The sequence below is a fragment of the Saccopteryx leptura genome, chromosome 4 (assembly GCF_036850995.1).
Source record: "Saccopteryx leptura isolate mSacLep1 chromosome 4, mSacLep1_pri_phased_curated, whole genome shotgun sequence".
NCBI lineage: Eukaryota > Metazoa > Chordata > Mammalia > Chiroptera > Emballonuridae > Saccopteryx > Saccopteryx leptura.
This window is the reverse complement of record NC_089506.1, coordinates 46,562,839-46,585,225: the sequence shown is the minus strand read 5'-3', so window position 1 is coordinate 46,585,225 and position 22,387 is coordinate 46,562,839. Positions and strand designations below refer to the sequence as shown.

Here is a 22,387-nt window from a genome sequence, read left to right as displayed (position 1 = left end):
ACCAGGCCAACACTCTAGCACTGAGCCAACTTGCAAGGGCCTGGTTCTAACTTTTTATTGAGAAAGGTGAGGAACCTTCTAGAATGCTCAGTGAGAGGCAGAGGAGCGGTGGCTTTCCCAGCTGCACTCAGCCACACGCTCTTTCCCGCTCCTCCACACCGGCCTCGCCTGCCAAAAATGGTGAAAGAAACCACTTACTATAATGTTTTGGGAGTAAAACCCAATGCCACACAGGAAGAATTAAAGAAAGCTAACAAGAAGCTCACCTTGAAGTACCACCCTGATAAGAATCCAAATGAAGGAGAGAAGTTAAAGCAACTTTCTCAAGCTTATAAATGCTCTCTGATGCAAAGAAAAGGGAATTATATGACAAAGGAGGAGAACAAGCAATTAAAGAAGGTGGAGCAGGTGATGTTTAGGCTCCCCCATGCACATCTTTGATAGGTTTTCCGGAAGAGGAGGAAGGATGCAGAGAGAAAGGAGAGGTAAAAATGCTGGGCATCAGCTGTCAGTAATCTTAGAAGATTTATATAATGGTGCAACAAGAAAACTAGCTCTACAAAAGAAAGTTATTTGTAACAGATGTGAAGGTCGAGGTGGTAAGAAAGGAGCAGTTGAGTGCTGTCCCAATTGCCGAGGTCCTGGGATGCAAATAAGAATTCATCAGGTAGGCCCTGGAATGGTTCAGCAAACTCAGTCTGTGTGCATGGAGTGCCAGGGAGTGCGGGGAATAGATCAGTCCTAAAGATAGATGTAAAAGCTGCAATGGAAGAAAGATACTTTGAGAGAAGAAGATCCTGGAAGTTCATATTGACAAAGGCATGAAAGATGGCCAGAAGATAACATTTTATGGTGAGGGAGCCCAAGAACCAGGACTGGAGCCAAGAGATATTAGCATTGTTTTAGATCGAAAGGACCATGCTGTTTTCACTCGAGGAGGGGAAGACCTTTTCATGTGTATGGACATACAGCTGGTTGAAGTACTGTGTGGCCTCCAAAAGCCAATATCTGCTCTTGACAACCGAACCATAGCCATCACCTCTCATCCAGGCCAGATTGTCAAGCATGGAGATATCAAGTGTGCGCTAAATGAAGGCATGCCATTTTATCATAAACCATATGAAAAGGGTCACTTAACCATCAAATTTAAGGTAAACTTTCCTGAGAATGGCTTTCTCTCTCCTGATAAACTTTCTTTGCTAGAAAAACTCCTACCTGAAAGGAATGAAGTAGAAGAGAGTGTGAAGTGGACCAGGTAGAACTGGTGGACTTGGATCCAAATCAGGAGAGACGGCGCCATTACAATGGAGAAGCATATGAGGATGAGGAGCATCATCCTAGGGGTGGTGTCAGTGTCAGACATCTCACTGGGGCCAGTGAGTAACACTCACTGCTGCCCTTTTATATACTGTAGTCAGTGAATGAGTGAAGGACTATAATCATACTATGCTCACTGCTTGCTTTTGTTTTTGTTTTAATATTCAACTATAGTAGTGTTTTAAAAGTTAAATAAAGAATAAACTCAAATATAAAAGAAATAAGAGAAAGGTAAACAGCTTGTTTGACTACTTCTAGTAGAGCTCAAAGCTAAAACCTGTATGCTGGTCTCAGCTCAGACCCTCTTAAGTCATATAGTCTTGGACAAATAATTTATTCTTCCCAGATTTTTTCTTTTTAAATTTTATTTATAAAATTAAATGTAATGGGGTAATATTGATCAATAAAAGTACATAGGTTTGAGGTAAACATCTCTATAGCATTTGAACCATTGACTGTGTTGTGTACCCATCACTTAAAGTCAAATCATTTTCTGTCAGCATATATTTGTCCCTCTTTACTCCACTCCACCCCAACCCCCACCCCCACAACCCAATTCCCCTGTCTTTTGAAATATAGGTCAGCAGTCTTGTCTCATTCAGGACATTTCTTCCCCAAAGTAAAAGTCCTGTTTTCCTTGAGAAATCCTTGTGTTATGTGGTCTCTAGATCAAGACGAACCTCAAGTTATTCTCTTCAACACTCCTCCAATCTATGTCCTTCTTGAAATTCAGAATCAAATATGTGCTTTTAAAGGTACTGATTACAGCCTGACCTGGCAGAGGCACAGGGAATAGAACATTGGCCTGACACTCTGAGGACCCAGGTTTGAAACCCTGAGATCGCCAATTTGAGCACAGGGTCAGACTTGAGCTCAAGGTCACTGGCTTGAGCATGGGATTATAGACATGACCCCATGGTCAATGGCTTGAGCCCAAAGGTCACTGGCTTGAAGCCCAAGGACACTGACTTGAACCCTAGGTTGCTGGCTTGAGCAAGGAGTCATTGGCTCAGATGAAGCCCTCCTCCCACCCTCACCCCATCAAGGCACATATGAGACAGCAATCAATGAACTAAAGTGCCACAACTATGAGTTGATGTTTCTCATCTCTCTCCCTTCCTGTCTCTCTCTCTCTCTCTCTCTCTCTCTCTCTCTCTCTCTATCTCTATCTCCCTAAAAAAAGAAAGTACTGATTACATACCAAGATCCAAGTATAAGTCCTCCAATAACACAACCCAATACCCTACTTAGAATAAAATGAAGGAGATAGATTTAAACCATATTTTAGGAAACTACTTAGAAATCAATTTTCAATAGACATCTTTTATCATCTATTGAAGTGCTATCTGGGTCAGTTAAACTATCCTGGAATATGCTAGCTTCCACTTTATTTAAAACCTCATTTTCTACAGTTCCAAATATAGGTTTCAAATTATCTAGAGTAAAGCCACCCTAGAAAAATGCTAATGCCACGCACTTATATCTGGACCAACACTCAGTATGGGTATGGTAAAGGTGTATGCAAGACCACTTCACTAAAAGATGTGGTCTATGATTCAGTGTAAGCACCGTCAGTGACTAGATGCAGAGATAGGTGTCGGGCTGGGAAAGAGGGCAGTACATAGAGATGGGAGCTTGCTGAGGCAAGAGTGACAACTGTTATTGCTACTGGAGATACAAAAGGGACCAGATTTATCAGTCATTTTTATATCTTCCAAGTTAAGTCTACTTTCAATGCTATCCCTGGAACAGAGCACATGCTCCTTCCAGTTTTGTAGGTTAAATATTGTTGAAGAAGAATTGTTTAAAATTGTGTTAGAACCACTTTTATCTAAATTTGATATAGTAATTTTACTCTGTTTTTTTTCTCTGCACATTGACAGTCATCTGTTATGGCCCATGCCTTCAAAAGAGTTTTACCTGTCTTTTTCACCAGTTTTATCCTATCATTTTAATCTGCTGTCATAATTCATATGTATCCTGTTTCAATCTCCATCCACATCTAGCCTACATTTTCTTCTATAGTTCACCAGCAAAACATATAAAATGTACTACTTTAGAAAATATTACATTAATTTTTTTATTTTTCATTCTGTTGTAAATGATAGAATACCATAATGATGAGAACATGCTTTGATCTACAGCTGTTAGGACAGTGAGAGGTGAGTTTCCACAGTCTCTGAAACAGCACTTTGATTTTTTCACATGGCTTTTCTTTTTATATATAAACAAACTGAAACTAATAAAATGTTATCGAACTAAGACTCATCTTATAACTTTCCCCCATCAACAATAAGAGGAAAGAAAGAAATATAAAAAATATACCTCCAAAACTGTTCTCATGCATTAGTGCATTCAAAAGTTCTATAGACTGAAAGATGCTCTCTCCTGTACCATACTGACAGACACCAGACAGCTTGCAAAGAAACTCCAGATTAAAGGCTTTTAGTATTATAAAAATATTATTGTGGAATCACTCTTGTGATGGTATCTCTATATGGAATCTCTTCTTTCCAAATAAGAAATTATTTTAATTATACTGTGTTGAGGGTTATCAGGATACTAACTCTTTTATGCAACATTATATGAAACTTGTTGGTTGCTATGGTGAATTAATGGATTCCATTTATCATTTTTACAGGTTGTCCTAGAACAAAGAGAAGGCAGCATTCAAAGTCTTTTTCAACTGAAACTGAGACAGTAATAATAATAACTTAAAAGCACCAAATACTGCTAAAAGCAGCATTTGCAGATTGTAATTTGTGTTAAATATATCTAATAGATTTTAAATTATTAGATAAGCTGCTTCACATCTCTGAGTCTAATCATCAAATATAAGACATTATACAACTATTCAAATATTCACTATAGTTTAACCCCTTTGGGTAAATATTTGACCAATTATTATGGCTGTCTTAAAAGATGCCTTAGAGATGAACTGTTTTAGCTCAAATTTGGCAGGTTTTCCATATTCTCGTGACTAATTTTTGTGCTATGTTCTATGTTCTATGTCTCCAGTTGCTAATAATTGATCATTTATAGATTCCATTGCTTCCCACTCTCCTGATGTCCATTAAAAAAATTAAAATCTCTTTAAACCATTTTCATTTAAGTTAGTGCTCTTTTTAAAATGAATTTATTGGGATGGCACTGGTTAACATAATTAATTATACAGGCATTATTCAGGGGTCCAATTCTACAACACATTTCTTAATACCATATTATATGTTCACCCCACCCCAATTTGTCTCCATCCATCACCATTTATCTCTTCTATACTCTCCTCTACCCCACCCCAATTTGGTCCTTAATGCTGAGTGGCAAATATTTTACTTTCTTATTGATTCCATTTTTTTATCTTATTTTTATTGATTTTAATGCAGTGACATTGATAAATCAGGGTACATATGTTCTGAGAAAACATCTCCAGATTATTTTGACATTTGATTATGTTGCATACCCCTCACCCAAAGTCAAATTTTCTTTCTTTGTGCCCCTCCCCTCCTCCCACCCCCTCTCTCTCCTTGATTCCATTTCTTCACAAAAATGTTTTAATTCTCTTCCTGTGCCCAAGTCTTAATTCATCCCCCAATTGCCAGCAGAAGATCTGGCTCTTACCTTCCTGAGGACAAAGAAGTCCTTCTAAATGTAACAGCTCTTCCACAACAGTCCATTTTCCAATGACTCAACATGCCTTCCCTCTTGACTCAGAAAGGCTTACCCAGCCCATGGAGAAGCCCTTCAACCATGAAGCATCTTTCTTCAACCCTGCATTTCCCATACATCCCCAATACTTCAATATCCATGTTTAATGTTACCTTTTTCGATACATAACTGCTACCTACATTTTTAACTATATACTCATTAAAGGATAGATCAGACATGTGGGCACCCTGAACCAGCTAATCATTTCAAACGCTGTCAAATCACTATTTTACTTTCCTTTATTTTATAATCTCCAGAGGAAACAATGCTCTGTTAATTCAAACACCATACCCCTTTGTCAGTTCAAAATTAAAGATTTCTTTCATGTTCTAAACCTGCATTAATGTTAGCTGATTTAGAATTCTCTTTCATTTTGTACTTTTTGAATTACCTCTAACTAGATGATATTAGTTTCTCTGTGTATACACTGAAGACAGAGGTAAATTACTGATTAAAACACTGATTCCAAAAAAGTTTATAATTTCTTTCTTACAGGTCAGCATTTGTTTGGTTACAGAATCTATAATTTATGACCAACCTCTTGAGGCAAATGTCGCAGATAAAGATGTTTATCTACCTATCTGCAAGGGGAGAGCTTCCCTAGACATTCCTCAATGGACTGCTCAAATGTCTAGTTTCAGTAAACCTCTCTTCCAGCCAAAACTAGTCACATAGATTTGAGGTGTTTGCTATTTATTGTATCTTCATACTGTGTATTCCTCTACTACCTTGCAATCTCTTTGTGGGCAGAAATAATACAAGTTTTGTCTCTCCTGCCTCACCATCCCAATAACTATCACAATGTCTGACATGCATTAATTTCTGGCACACACAATCATAAATTTGTGCCACCATAAATAGCAGTCTAGAGGACACAAATCTTTCTGATGTCAGTCATATGTCTGCTTCTTACTCAAAAGTTTTACTAAGTCTTGAGTATTTATAAATTATTTATATTCTACCTTCCCAAAGCACCTTATTCCAACCTAGAATAATAGATGCAAGTAATATAGAAACCTTCAGTATTAAAAATAAAATAAGAGCCTAGATACAAAAAGCAGATGGATGGATGTCAGAGGGGAGTGGGGTTGGGGGTGAAAATGGTGAAGCTGGTAGTTACAGAACAGTCTTGGGGATGTAACGTACAGCACAGGGAATGTCATCAACAGTACTGTAATAACTATGGATAATATCAGGGGCTGGGGACCTGAAATACCTGAAGAACACTTTGCAAAGTACATGGTTTCTAACCACTGTGTTGCACACCTGAAAATAAAACAAAACCATGTTGAATGTAAACTGTAATAGGAAAGTAAAAGTGAAAGAAAAATAAGATTCATCAATGAAAGGGATGTGAGAATCTAGGATTCTGCCCTCGTGTTCTCAGAGTAACACAGGTGGGTGCTTTTCCCCCTGGGGTGCCATTCACTCAAGCACACATACCATCTGGCAGCTGAGCCACGTCAACTGCCTGCCTTTGTTTTACATCATGTACAACACGCACCACATGTTTTGATTCACAGACACTTTCAGGTTTCTTCATTCAAAATATGTTCACAGGAGAAACTTTGCATATGACACTCTCCGTTGCTCATTGAGTCACAGCCAGCTTGTCTTATTGAGCGTTTATGTGACTGGCACTTGTTTCCACATTTACTAACTGAAAAATGTAAACATGCTTTTTTGCTGCTTCCTCATGGCACTTTTTCCTATTTCAAAGATTTGTTTTCACTGGAAATGAATGATGCTAACTTCATTCTACTATATTTATCCTCAGGTATGCTAGATGGTTTTAATTCTTTACCAACATAAATGTCTTTTCTACTTGTTCAACGGGAGCTTAAAAATTAAGATTCTGATCCATATGGCAGGAGCACCACTTCGGAAATGGTAAAGGTAAAGCAAATAGAATTGTAAGCCACTCAATCTAAATATCTTCCTTTCTACCCTGACACTGACAATGGTTAAATTTACTCAGGGATATTTATTGAATGATGTGTGTGATTAAAGAAAGGTAAGACTAGTATTGATTAATTAATACTTAATGTCTATTTTCTGGAATTATAGTTATATATCTATCCATTAATCCATCCGTCATATTTAATAACCTAACAATATCTATATTGATTGATTTTTTTCTCTGTACCAGGCCTCTGCTAAGTTTTTGCTAATATCCAGTTTCATCCTTAAATTAACCCAGTAATTTAGTTATTATAACTCCCATCTTACAGATAACAAAACTAAGACTTAGAGAAAAAAACCTCCCATGACCACACAATAAATATGTGCTAGAACTGCGATTTTTGTCTCAGGTTTTAGTTTGCTATTGACAGCTCTGCTCTACTGCCTTCTAACCATAGCATACCTCTGTCCTATGTAAGCTAAATATTAAAATATAAAGCTTCCTCTTCCATCCTTAAGAGTATTTTTTAAAAGGCTAAAATACATCTTTGATTAATATAAAAATTACATTCTCAAAAATTTGATACTAAATTTGATCTCTCCTTCACTGACTTCTTTCTCATCCCTCTCTCTCTTTTTAAATTAAATTTATTGGAGTGACATTGATTAATAAGATGATATAGGATTCAAGTGCACATTTCTATGCCATATGATCTGCTTATTGCATTGTGGAAGAATAAACTTAGTTTTAACGTTCATATTATCCAAAGAAATATACAGATTTAATGCAATCTCCATCAAAATCCCAATGACTTTTTTTAAAATAGAACAAAAAAAATTATATTTTATGGACCCAGAAAAGACCCCAATTCACCAAAGCAATCTTGAAAAAAAAAGAACAAAGTGAGAGGTGTCACATGCTTGACACCTCTAGCTTTTATACTACAAATTATACTACAAAGTGATGATAATCAAAACAGCATGGTATTGGCAGAAAAACAGACAAACAAGGTTTCTCCAAAAAGTAAGAATAGAAGTAACCATGACCTAGCAACCCCTCTTCTGGGTATCTGCTCAAATAACTTGAAATAGTTTTATTCACAGAGATATATAAACCCCCTATGTTCATTGCAGCAATATTCACAGTGGCCAACACAAGGGAACAATTGAAATGGTTGCTGATAAATGAGTGGATAAAGAAGATGTACATATATATAGGGTGGGGCAATAATAATTTATAGTTGTTCATACAAAAAATAATATAATAATTAATAGATTTGATATTAATACAAGAATAAACTCTGTTCTGCATACTCACAACTGTAAGTCTACCTTTGCCCCACCCTGTACAATGGAATACTACTCGGCCATAAGAAAAGCTGAAATACTGCCTTTTCAGACAACATGGATGGAGTTTAAGAATATCACGCTAAGTGAAATAATTCACATCCCTTTATGTCCTGCCCTTACTTCTACTTTGAAGGAGGAAAAAAAAAACAAACCTGCTTCCCTTGGTTCCACCTGGAATAGTTGTGCATCCCAGGTGAAAGCTGTCAAAGTCCATCTTGTTCTGAAGTCTAGATGACCAGGAATAGATGCTGCCTGCAAGTTCTCCTCCCATCAGCTCAGTGGATTTTATGGATGTTCTTTGTTTGCTAGAGACAAAAATCTTACATGATGATATCAAGTTCCATTTCACTCATTTCATTCGGGTCACACAACCAACAAGAGCATTAGTTGCTAATGTTTATTCAGTTCTGACAATGTGCAGGTAATTTCACATGAATTTTATGACTTTATGCCCAAGATAATCTAACGGCTTAGAAATGACTCACCCCATTTCATAGGTGAAGTGAAGCTAAAAGAGGTAATGATGTAAAGTGATATGAACTTCTATTTTTTTAATTCCTGCCTAGTATTCCCTCCTTCCTCTTGGTAATGGCAGGTATAAAAGAGTCTTAAACTGTGGTTAATCAGGATTTACTAACAGGCACTGTCTTTTCTTGATAACATTCTGCTCTCTTGGCTTGGGGGACACCACTTGCCCAGTGCTCCTGTTCTCTCTTCAATCATCCTTCTAAAACACCTTCTCTGAATTCTCTTTCTCTGTCCAACCTTGGGGTTTCTCAGGACACCGTTGCAGTGTAATAAAGAGGCTCTGGATTTTCCAAACCTGCATGTGTGGCTACTAATGGCTGTGATAGGAGAGTAAGGGCTAAATAAAGAGTAGAGGGTTTAATTCCCGATTTGTAGATGCAAGTTGGGTTCTGACAGGGAACAGATCGAAAATAAGCTGAGGGTAAATTGACTGAACGTACTGTGAATGGCTTTATCACATGAGAAAACCATTGAATAGCTTTCAGTTATCCAACAGGTATTTATAATATTTATTTAATTATTCCAAGGATTGTACTAATTACTGATATTTCAAGATTTATGAGAGATAACCTTTGTCTGTAAAAATAACTCACTGTTTAACAGAAGATAATATCAAGTAAGCAAATCAAATGGAAAGAGTCCTATAATAAAGCTCTTAAAACAGTACAATGGGAGCAGAAAAGAAAGAGTGGTTAATTTACATGGACTCTCCAGTCCCAGCTGGCCCAACTCCACTGGTGGAGAATAGGTCTCAGAAAGCTTCATGGAAGAGGGGATACAAAGGGATCTCGTAGGTAGTAACAGATGGAAGTGGTGAAGGGTATTCAAGAAGGAGGTGTGCATGCATTTGATTACTATTTATGTCATGGTGTTAATTATTCCAGAAAGAACTTATATTGGTTATTCCTGAAAGCCTCTAACTTCTAAGTTGTGAATGAGCAGATGGGAGAAATCAGAGCATTTATTTGCAATCTGCGATAATACTTACAGAGAGCAATAAAAATGTAATAATATAAGCTAAAGCTTATTAAATAAATGTACAGAGTTAGTTTTTATAAGCCCAATTTTATAAGTGCCTTAGTAATATTTAAACCTAGTGGAACAGAAAAGGAATCCCTAATCACCTGGTGAAGAAACAGACTTAAAGAGTTAAGTGACTTTCCCAAGGTCTCAGAGGTGGTAAATGATAAGGCTGGAATCTGACCTTGGGCATCTTGGTTCAAAATATATTCTTTCCGCTAAGTTTTTCCCTTCTTCTTTTTTTCTGTAATATCCTTTTTTGATGTCTTCTAATACAGTGAACCAAGTTGCCACTAAATGTATTTGTCTCTTTCTCCCTCTCTCAGATACAGGTTTATTATGTTGTGGAACATAAGAATTTAAACCCAGAGCAGAAGTCAGAGTTGCAGTCAGAGGGTAGGGTTGATACCTCCACAGACAGAAGTGAAGAACTGTAAGGCATAAGTCTTGCCATTTATAACACAGGTATCCTAATTATGATTTTTTGCAATTATATTGCTTCTTAAGAATTTTTATCTAGCAATCCAGCCAAAGATAACATATATTATATCCTACTCCCTGCTATGCACAGTTCAAGGGCTATTTCATAACATGAGAACGTTCTAGAGAAAGAGCATGGAGTAAGAGCTCATCTATCAAGTGAAGTTTAAGAGATCAGATTCTAAATTCAGTTATCGACTTCGCCTCTTTCTGGCTACAAGACACTGGGCAAATTATTTAACTTCTGTGTTTCTCCATCTGCAAGGTAGTGACTATGACAGCAATTGCTAAATCACAGAGTAATTGCAAAGAGTAAATAAAAAGTGCATGCAAAAATACTGGCACATAAATGCTCAATAAACATTATTATTATAATTAGTTGTTACTAATTGCGATTGAAAAATAACACCGTAAAACTAAGTGGGCGAACTCAATCAAACTGAAGTATGTTGTGGTTTATATAAGGATTTCATTTATTTTTCCCCTAATCCTGTCACATGCTCTCCTTGATAATCAATAGAGAGAAAGACAACTATCAATATGAGATTGAATAAATGAAGCCCATGACTTTATATCTAAGAATCAAGAAGTCACATATTACAACTAACTTGAATTAAACTAACTACAGTTAACAATGACTATTTAATTTTTTTATTTTTAAGCACAGTTTACATTTAATATTATTTTATATTAGCTTCAAGTGTACAGCATAGTGGTTCAACAATCATATACTTTACAAAGTGTTCCCCTGCTAAACCCAGTGTCCACCTGCCACCATACTTAGTTATTACAATATTATTGACTATATGCTATCCTTTATATCCCCATGACTGTTTTGTAACTACCAATCTGTACTTCTCAATTAAATTGCATTCATTTTAGTCAGCAAATGATTTAAAACAGAAACGGTCTCGTAATAATCAAAAGCCACAAGTTGACAAGGAGCATAAAAATAAAAATAATATCTGCACATTCATATCCATATCAACTTGATATGAAAAGTAAGTTGCAATTTTACATACCCTATCAAGATATAACCAGAATTTGAAATATAAAAATACTAGATGAACACTTAGTAGAAATTATATCCAATTAGGTTTTCTTTAAGAACAAAAACTACCATATCTACAATGTGGCATTTTCAGAAAAGTACATGTAAATACTGATCTAAACCTTTCTATTTTATTTTAACATATAGAAATAGCACATAAAATTATGAATAATGAAGAAATTAATTCTTTATGTAAGAACTCCAAATCATGAGAGCAATTGTGAGTTACTTTTGATTCCCTAATGCATTCAATCTATACTGTAATATATTTAGTCACAAAAATGAACATGATGCCATGTCCTTTTAAAATTTTTAATCACACTTTTTTTATAATCACTTCAAGTTAAGCAATATGTAACACATGTTAGATGGGAAAAAGTAAAAAATTGTCCTCATAAATAAATATTAGGAATCACTAAAAATCACTCTTATCTTTGATAGTAATAAAAGTAGTTGTTTAATTTAAAAAGAAGCATGTATCATATGCTAAGTGAAATGAGAGAGGCCTTTACCAAATTTTTGGTTAGTGTAAAAGAGTCACTGTCTCACCAAAGCTTGCAAGATTTCATCTATGAGTTCTTCCAGAGAAGCATTGGATTGGATTGTGTGTCTACCTCTGTAAGGGATGCCATGCTCAGGACTCAAAACCCTCTTTTCTGAAGGTAACCCAGAGACTAAGTAATGATTACATCTGGAATGAAGTCAAAACTCTCTCTGACTGGCTTTTATGATACCACATGCTCCTGGTCTACCTCCTTACTTTTCTCTCCTCCTCCCGTTTCCCCTTCACCAACACACACTCCCTCCACCTCGGTAAGCCCTGGTGCCCTAGAGCTCAGTCCGTGTCCACTCTCTTTTCTATTGACAGTTACTCCCTTCCTGGTGATCTCTTCCAGTCTGGTGAATTGAAATCCTTTTCAGATGTAATGCCAGTCTAGCTAACTATCTTCTGAAACCACCAGACTCATCCTCGGTACCATTGCCTGACCCTCATCTCTACCTGGATGATGAACAAGATCATCAAGTTTAACAAAGTCTGGATCTTCCCTCTCATACCTGTTCTTTCGCAGCCTTCTCCTTATAGTGACTGGTCTATCCTTCCAATTGTTCAGGCCAAAAATGGCAGACTTGGTCTTTCTCATCTTTAAGCAAATCCTGTTGTCTCTACCTTCCAACCATGGCTCACCACTTCTCTTTTTATCATTCTGGTACAAGCCACTGAATATAAATCAACTGAATATCTGCAGCAGTCTCCTGACCAACACTCCAAATTCTGCTCCTGCTCCCTTTATCAGCCAGAGTGACTTTCCTAAACAAATCAGATCAGGTAATTACTCTGCTAAAAGCTTTTCAGAGGCTCTCATTTCATTTCAAATAACAGCCAATGTCTGTATAATTGACTAGGAGGGCCCACCTGGTCTGGCCTTCTGCCATCTCTCCAACCTCACCACCTCCCAATTTTCCCCTCACTTTCAACTCCGACCACAGTCTGTCCTTGCAGTTTCTGGAATGGGCCAGACAACCCCCACATCAATGCTTTTACAACTGCTATTCCCTCTGCAGGAGACAGCCACAGCCCCTCCCACTCCCCCTAAGGTGTATCCTTCTCACTTTCCCTGGTCCTAGCTCACACCATCCCACTCCTCCTTTCCTGCTTCATTTCTTACCAAAGCATTCCTCACCACCTAACATATCATTTTTTAAATTTTAGCTTACTTTTTGTCTAGCTTCTCCCACCAGAATGAAAGTTCCCTGAGGGATTTTGCATCTGTTCCTTTTACACTTATACCCCCAGCATCTATGCAGTACTTGCCAAAAGAAAGAACTGAAATGAAATTGCTGAACAAACAAATGAATTTGGAAGTTCATCTCTAGTTCAAACCCCTAATTTTGTAGATCAAATATCTGAGTTTCACTTGCGTGAAGGCAGAGTCAGATGTGCCAGTCTTCTATGACATCATTCTGCTTCCATGCTTTAGTAGAAAGTCTAGCAACTTCAGCATCACACTTAATGTTGTTGACGTACGGAAGAATGAAGTCCATGAGAAACTGTGTTCTTGCGTCATTGCATTTGCATCATGCTGACTTATAATGTGCTCTTAATTAGTTTCCCAGCAAGCTTTAAACATTTATCTTTAACTATTAAATAAACTACGCACTTCCATATTTGACTACAAAACAGTTCACAATTATCTACTTAGATGGGGAACTAAGGTAGTCAACTTCATAGAGAAAGAAAGTAGAATGGTAGAGGCCAGGGATTGGGGAGAGGAGCAATGGGAAGTTATCGTTTCATGAATATAGAGTTTCAGTTTTGCAAGATGAAAAAGTTCTGGAAATGGATGGTGGTGATGGTTGCACAACAATGGGGCTATACTTAACACTAAGAAATTGTACATTTAAAAATGCTTCAGATGGTGTAAGGCTGGCAGTTGTGGCCATGCAGGTCCACATGGAATTCGGGCAGACAGTAAAGAACTGTGGAGCCAGAAAACTGCAAGCCATACCAATTTATTGGAGGCGCACAAAGACAGGCAAGCAAAAAAAAAAAAAAAAGAAGGAGAAAAAGAAACCTGCTTTCAGCAGTGGAAGGCAAGAAATCAGGAAACAAACCGCAGGTTGCGGTGGGAGAGCCATCTGCTCCAATTGCCCCTGAGGGGAAGCATTTATATCCTTACAATAGTGCTGTCACGTGCTTCTGCACTAATTACACAAAGTGCTTGCAGCCCGTAAACCAGCAAGCAAGCCTAACACAGCTGTTATCCCCACAGATGGTAAATTTTACAGTATGTGTATTTTAACACAATTAAAAGTAAAAAAAATAAGTTTAAAAATTAGTAGGCAGTTTTCAACATTTTTTTTCTGAAATGCCTAGATATTACATTACTACCTTTAAAGAGTTCAGAATTATTGTCTCAGATTCTATACATATTGTTGATATGTATACAGGTAAACATGTCAAACACTAAATGCATATCACTCATAAATTATATCTGAGCACATAAAAGTTAAAGCTTTGGTATCTCCTCACTGGTGTACATGAGTTACATAATACATAGGAATTTGAAATCCCACTTACTTTCTATACATAGTCAAATAGTACATACAAAAGAGTCTAAGAGTTAGATGAAGCTTTAAAAAACTTTTTGAGTGGGAGAAATAAAATCTTTTCATTCTCAGAGGAACATGAATTCTGTTTCATGTGTGTCTCTGGCTAAGATTTACACGTAGAAGAAACTGTCAACATTCATACTGAAAGAGCTACAGAAAGTGAGTTCTCGTTCTGGTCAAATCGTTGAATCATTTGATAATTATCTGATTCATAAATTTGGTTTATTGGAAAATACCATTACATATAAGCCCAGTGAATTTCTGAAAGAAAACTCCAGGAATAATTTTGCAGTGTTTATTCCTTTGCAAATTCTATTTTGAGATTTATCTATATTTTTATAATGTTTATTAATGTTAAATAATAAGGTTTATTAATCATGCATGATAATATTCAAATTCCAGCATGTCATTAAAGATTTACAAATGAATAAATTAAAAATAATAATTTATAAATCTAATCTCTACTCTACTAGCAATAGAGCCAAACATAATTATTCACTGAAAATTCTCTACATCTTTGTTACTCAAAGCTTGGTCTTCAGGCCAACAGCACCCAGGTGACGTGGAGATTAGATATGCATGATCTCAGGTTCTCCCCCCGACCTTGTTTCACAAGAACTCTGCAAGATTTCTGTACATTTTAAAGCTTAAGAAAGACTGCCTTAGAGATATGTAAACATATGAAATAAAATTTGATTTTTTTAAATGGTTTCTTTTTTTCAAATTTATGTTCATAAGTGAACCAAATCAAAGAGATATTTGTTATTTTTCTGGTATCTTGAACTCTTCTTTCTTACCTGGTAAAACATACCTTCTAAGGAAAAGAGACTTTTCAGGACAACAAAAAATTCTGACACAAAATCCCTGCCTTTAAGCTTTTGGATCTTCAGGTCAGAGATAAAAATAAGAAAAAGTTATTTTAAAAGCCCTATAAATATAAGCCTCTGCAAAAAGAAAGTGTAACAGCCTCAAGAAGAATTCTGCATACAATAAAGAACTCATCAGTGATTGCTGCCCAGTTGACCAGTTAGACTGATGACTCTCCCAGTAAACAATGTCTTTTCCCATCCTTCTTGTAAGAATGCAAAAAAAAAAAAAAAAAAGAATAAAAATTTGTAGCAAGAATACCACAAAATGCACGGCTCTGGGAAGCCAAGGATAACTCAGATAACTTTAAAGATAGTATGGAGGTAACATTTCTGGACACTGCCTGTGCTCACTGGACATCCGCCAGTGGTGTCCACAGCAGCCATGTCGCATGCTTACCACAGTGCCTTCTCCCTCCGGCAAGAAACTCTCTGACTAAGATTTATATGTAGACCTGGGTTCAAATGACAAACTGAGCAGAAAGTACAAAAGGTAGAGAGTACAAACATTTTCTTTCAGTGTGTTGATGTCAATGGATGTTTAGGAAGTCAACGTGGAGCTAGGATCCAGAACCCTTGTTTGAACCACCAGTTTGGAGCAGACACAGGGAGGTTTCCTTCCCTTGTGATGAACTATGTCAAAACGAGAGAAGCTTGGGCTGGTGGGCACCGAGCGTCAGTGGGCCGCTCACTGACTGGGCCTTCCTTCTAGAGCAGGGGTCCCCAAACTACGGCCCCCTGAGGCCATTTACCCGGCCCCCGCTGCACTTCCAGAAGGGGCACCTCTTTCATTGGTGGTCAGTGAGAGGAGCACAGGGTGCAGATGTACTGTATATGGTGGCACTGTATATGGTGGCACCGCAAAGCCCAGCATCGCTCACGTACAATACTACTTCCAGTGACACAGAATGCACGCGTCACGGCTCTGGAAGTGCATCATATCACTTGTTAACGGCTAACAGTGACAAATATGGAACCAAACATTGACCATCTCATTAGCCAAAAGCAGGCCCATAGTTCCCATTGAAATACTGGTGAGTTTATTGATTTAAATTTACTTGTTCTTTATTTTAAATATTGTATTTGTTCCCGTTTTGTTTTTTTACTTTAAAATAAGATATGTGTCCCACCTATGTATGGAATCATGCAGTGACGGAGGACAATCTGACTTTGGGTGATGGGTATGCAACATAATTGAATGACAAGATAATCTGGACATATTTTCTTTGAACATATGTACCCTGATTTATTGATGTCACCCATTAAAATAAAAATTTATTTAAAAAATAAGCTATGTGCAGTGTGCATAGGGATTTGTTCATAGTTTTTTTTTTTTATAGTCCGGCCCTCCAACGGTCTGAGGGACAGTGAACTGGCCCCCTGTGTAAAAAGTTTGGGGACCCCTGTTCTAGGGACACAAGGCTGGACAAGGAGCACAAGTGTACAGTGCTGGTGGCCTAAGCTCCACCTTCTGTCTGCTCCCATTATTGTGATTCTCCTGGCTGACCCCACCCCATTGGTCCTCTTCCCAAACTGGGACTAGAGGAAGGAGCACGCAGGGGCAAGTGCTCTAATGTCCTGTTTGCTCAGCCACTGCAAGCAACGTTGTTCTGATCACATTTCATCTCATATTCAGTCACTTGCCTGAGACATTCCTGCACACCTATACCTATAGTTAGGAACCCTAGAGACTCACACCGTATTCTCTCAGAGCACATAAAAAAAAAGTGTGGACTCCCTCCATTCAGGCCAATAAAACAAGGGCAGGTACACAGTACCTGCAAAGGAGTGAGAACGGGACCTGGCATGCCTTTCTCCAGTGCCAGGAAAAGCCCCAGATAGTCAAGGGAATGATAGCCTATGCCAGCTGGACGCAAGCAGGGCACTTCCACCCCCCTGAGAGGTGGAGAGTGTCATAATGTAACTTATGTTGGAAGGGAGGTACAGCCAGCTAATGCAGACTCTATTTCAGCAGAACCAGGGCTTGCACTTCGTTTCTAAGCCATTTGGCATTTTCCCTGTCTCAGAACGCAAGGGTTCTCAGAACGGCTCAAATCAAGCAAAAAAAAAAAAAAAAAAAGTTTTAATATTACTGAGAAAGTCTAAGTCATCTACTCCATAAATGACATATATTTCTAAATAATCTTTAGGCTTTCAAAGTAAACAATCTACAGTGTAGAATACCTGAAAACTCTAACCTTCAAATTAACAAAAAATTCAAATCTATCCCTCAAAGACAAACAGAAAAAAACAACTAACTCATGAAACACGAACAACAATGCAGTGCTCGCAGGGCTGGGGGGAGTGGAGGAAGGTATGGGGGGTAAATGCTGATGGACAAAGACTTGACTTGGGGGGGTGAACACACAATATGGCGTGCAGAGACGTGTTCTAGAACTGGGCACCTGAAACCTGTATAATTATGTTTATCACTGTCACCCTATTAAAATTCAGTTAAAACATAAATAAAATAACAAATCCAAAACTGAAAGGTTGAAACTGAGGGGCCGATCCACTGGAGGGTGGGGGGGGAGGCCTATTTTCAGTCTCCCTTGGCAACTGGCAGGTTGGTATAAACCCACGACTAGGTCAGACCTGGAGGAACTCCAGCTGGACTGCCTTATCCCGTATGGAGAGCTGACAGGCTGAAGCCTTCCCGGGTCCATGGGAGGGCAGTGGGGAGAGCGAACCTAAAACACAAGGCTGGTGTGTTCCAAAAGGAAAATGTATTTAAAAAGCCTGGATGAAGGCAGCCGAGAGAGACTAAGCTGGGTTGCCCTGAGGGAGGCATGAAGCAGGGTTTATATAGGTTAGTCAGGGGTTTCCTGACGTCGCTGCCTCTGTAGGTACAAGGTAATATCTCTTCGTATGTGGATTGGAGTGGTGCCACAGCTCCTCCAAATTGTTTACATTCCAGCTCAACTGTCTATGATCAGCATCAGTTGGAGAAAGAAGGCCTGGGCTGCTTCAAAGGTCCCAGGCCAGGGCTTCAAGCAAGCCAGTCCCCTCACCTCCCACAGGTTGGCACTGCCCTCGGGTGGCAACTGATCTATCAAAAAGATTTCTCAAAAGTAAAGAGTTGAATTCGGTAGCAATGATTTGATTTATAGTTATGGATTAATATGCAGATTTTTGGACCACATATTTTGAAAAATCAGTGTGTTGGCATCCACTCTAAACTAGTATTAGGGACACATATTACTTGAATAATTGTGTTTTTAAAATCTACTTAAGTTTTAATTATACAGCTATTTATATTCCTCCCATATCTAATTAATCATCATTTATATGCCCAGCTTGCACATAATGGGCAATATTTTCTTCATCATCATTAAATTTATCTCTGACTAAATTGATGTACTTATTAAATGAAATAATTGGGACATAGAAATTCATATTGTAAAAACTACACCAAGTCAAAATATTTTGAAGTATATTTTTAAAAATTATTTAACAAAAAAATATAAAGCAGCAGTTTTAAGAGATAAAGATTAATCCAATGACTAACAAATGCCAAGAACAACTCAATAAAAAACCGGTTGCAGGCACCCTTCTTGAGACAATTAAAAATGCATAGATGACTTGGCTCAGTGATAGAGTTTTGGCCGGTGTGTGGATGTCCCAGGATCCCAAGTTGATTCCAGGTCAGGGCACACAGGAGAAGCACCCATCAGCTTCTCCACCCCCCACCTTGCTTCTCTCTCTCTCTCTCTCTCTCTCTCTCTCTCTCTCTCTCTTTCTATCCTGTAGCCATAGCTCAGTTGCAGCAAGCTGGCCTCAGGTGCTGAGGATGGCTCCATGGCCTGCCTCAGGTGCTAAGAAGAGCTCGGTTGCGGAGCAATGAAGCAACACTCCAGATGTGCAGAGCATCACCCACTAGTGGGCTTGCCTGGTGGATCCCAGTCAGGGTACATGTGGGAATCTGTCTCTGCCCCCCTCCTCTTACTGAAAAAAGGGGGAGGGAAGAAGTACATAGAATACCAGGAATGTTTCCATCTTTTGCATTATCTTTCTATCTCCACATAAGGAACAAACATGTTTTCATTCAGAGATGTTATTCTTTTTATTTTATTTTACTTTATTTTTAAATTTTGTTTAGAAAATTAAATTTAACAGGGTAACATTGACTAATAAGAATACATAGGTTTCAGGTAAACACCTTCATAGCATTTGAAATGTTGATTATGTTGTGTACTCATCACCCAAAGTCAAATCATTTTCCATCACCTTATATTTGTCCCTCTTTACATCCTTCCTCTCACCCCTTTCCCCATCTCCCTTTGTTAGGTTGCCCTCCCCCTGGTAACCACTTTAATTTTATTTATGTTCATGAGTCTCAGTTTTATATTCCACCTGTGTGTGAAATCATACAGTTCTTAGGTTTTTCTGATTTACTTATTTCACTCAGTATAGTGTTATCAAGTTCCATCCATGTTGTTGTAAATGTCACTATGTCATCATTTCTTATGGCTGAGTAGTATTCCATTGCATATATGTACCACATCTTTTTTATCCAAACGTCTATCGAGGGACATTTTGGTTGTTTGCATGTCTTGGCCACTGTGAATAATGCTGTGATGAACATGGGGGTGCATGAGTCTTTACATACCAATGATTAAGATGTTATTCTAAATTACAAGAGATACACATTTCGTCAGCATGCCTGGCACATCTTTTTCAATAAAAAATTATTTACATACCTCATATCTAAATCTGATGGTATTTCAGAAAGAAGTCACAACTCTCTTTGCCTTTCTTTATGATGTATTTATGGAAATAGTTCACAATAATATAAATATTTAAAATTCGTCAGTGAGACATTATATCAGCACCAGAAGTTTCCGCATAAAATTATAGCCATAAAGTCATGTTAGAAATAGAAACAGGCACTACAGCTGATAGGCAGAGCCATTGATTCATTTTTAAACCAAATTAGCGATTATTTAGTTGGAAATTTATTAATGTAATTTAAACTATTAAAATAACCTTGTGCTTTTACACAGATTTACCCTTACCATAGCTCATTTATGCATCTGTGTGTCTGGTTTATGTCTCTGTTCTTACAAAGGCAGTGCATAGAGAATAAAATGTAAGTTATTGAAAGGAATAGATTGACTAAATATAACTCCTATTCCTATAAACTATTTTATCAGCTTATGTAGTGGAAAGTACAGTGGAGTCAAAAGACTGAATTGAGAGCAACACAATTTCAGCTGAGAGTGGAGGAAAAGTTAAGTAATTTAACTGTAACGTGGTAACAAAATTAGTAAGTCACAAAACCAGGATATCAGCCCAGGTCCCAGACTGCAAAATTCTAAGCCATCTATTACACTGAATATACTTCCATTACCCAATAGATATTTTCCTTTTATCTTACTCTAGCCAAGTTGGACTTTTATTCTTTCCTGTTCAAAGAAGTACCTGATGTACTATGTATCAGATGAGCTAAAGATAATAGAAATTAAAGTACAAGTTATGTTTGATCAATTAGCACTGCAGAGCAGTGTTTCTCAAACATTAATCTTGTAAAAGAATGCAGATTTTAACTCACAGAGTGTAGGAGGTGGGGCCACGGTGATGCTGATACCGCTGGTCCAGGAACCACAGAGTGTAGCAAGGCTATGGGAGACTACAGCCAGTTCTGCTTTGGGATTTGAATGAGGTTGACTGAACTGCTAACTTGGTTGTATGCATTCATAGCATTAGCTACACATTTAACTAACACAGCAATCACCTGCAGACTGAAAAAACAGATGAAGATTGTGAAATAAGGTCCTTATCTATAAGGGGTTCTGGAACTACAACAAATTAATGGAGCCATTAAATAACCAGGAAAATCTGAACACAGTTTTACTGGGTTCTAAAACTTAGTACTTACTTTTCTTACTGCAATGCCACTAACATTTTCTCAATTATTTAGGCTACCATCCAAAAGTACAATAGGAAAAGAAACTGCTCTCATCCAGCATAAAATTTAAGAAAATACACCTTCAAAAAATGTCAGTGGAAGCAGGAAAGTCTTCTCAAAGCATACACCACTAGGATCAAAAAGTCTAGAATGTAATTTCACAAGGAAAGCACAAAGGATATATTAGTATCTTAATTCTGATTAGAAAAAGACTCTAAAAAAATACTCCCAGAATGTGCTATTTTACAATGGAAACCTAGACACACATTACCGCTTCACAGCACAGCCTATCTCAGAGGCATTACTGAAAATGCGTCTGTCTCCTTGCAGTTTGCACCTGCATTATTATTTTTTATCAACAGCATAGGGATAAAGTACTTTTTATAGATAACACACATTAACTCTCAGCAAGAGATTATAAATAGGCGCTCAGAGGTTACAGATAAAATATCTCTATGTATAGCGATCTTAATTCAAGATGAAACAGAGAGCATATGGCCAACCAAAGGCAGTCATTCTGCTATCCTTGCTATATTCCCTGCTCCATAAAATCCTGCTTTCCTAACTCGCACATTTTATACTGAAGGCTTGTCTTTACTCAGACAAGCACACTTCCCGTTCCTACCTGTCTTGTAACATTGCCCAGCTAGAATAAATCTTTTTAGCAAGTTTGAGAGTGGGTATAAGCATTTTTTTTAGAAATAATAAACCTATTTTCTATATTTCCCATGACATCTGGTTCTTTCACTTTTTCAGAGAGTAGCATTGTGGAAAATATAAAAATGGCTTCAGGAGGCTGATGAGAAAAGAATGTAAACCCTTAACACAGAATAATATATGTGAATTCCAGAAGAACTGAAGATTCAAACATCACTGGAAAAATATATAAAATTCAAAGAAATAATACAAGAAATTATTTTTACCCTATTGCTGAGGGAAATGTTACAAAATATATAGTAATGAAATGCTTAAGGTCTATAAAAGGACAAACACTTCTACAAATCATAGAATGCAATATAAAAATGGGCAAGGGTTCTGAGAAGATAATTCCCAGGGAGAAAATATGCAAAGGTCCAGCAAACATGAGTAACAAATTTCAATCGTAACCATAATCAAGAAAATATAAATTGAAAAAATATAATCTGCATT

At 37.5% G+C, this 22,387-nt stretch overlaps 1 protein-coding gene and 1 pseudogene across 1 annotated transcript in view; one reads left to right on the top strand and one right to left on the bottom strand.

The window, feature by feature from the left end:
* Positions 1–22,387, bottom strand: part of FGF14 (fibroblast growth factor 14) — a 769,918-nt gene that overhangs the window by 567,149 nt on the left and 180,382 nt on the right. The gene's annotated exons all lie outside the window — the stretch shown is intronic.
* Positions 178–22,387, top strand: part of LOC136403258 (dnaJ homolog subfamily A member 1-like) — a 194,543-nt pseudogene continuing 172,333 nt past the window's right edge.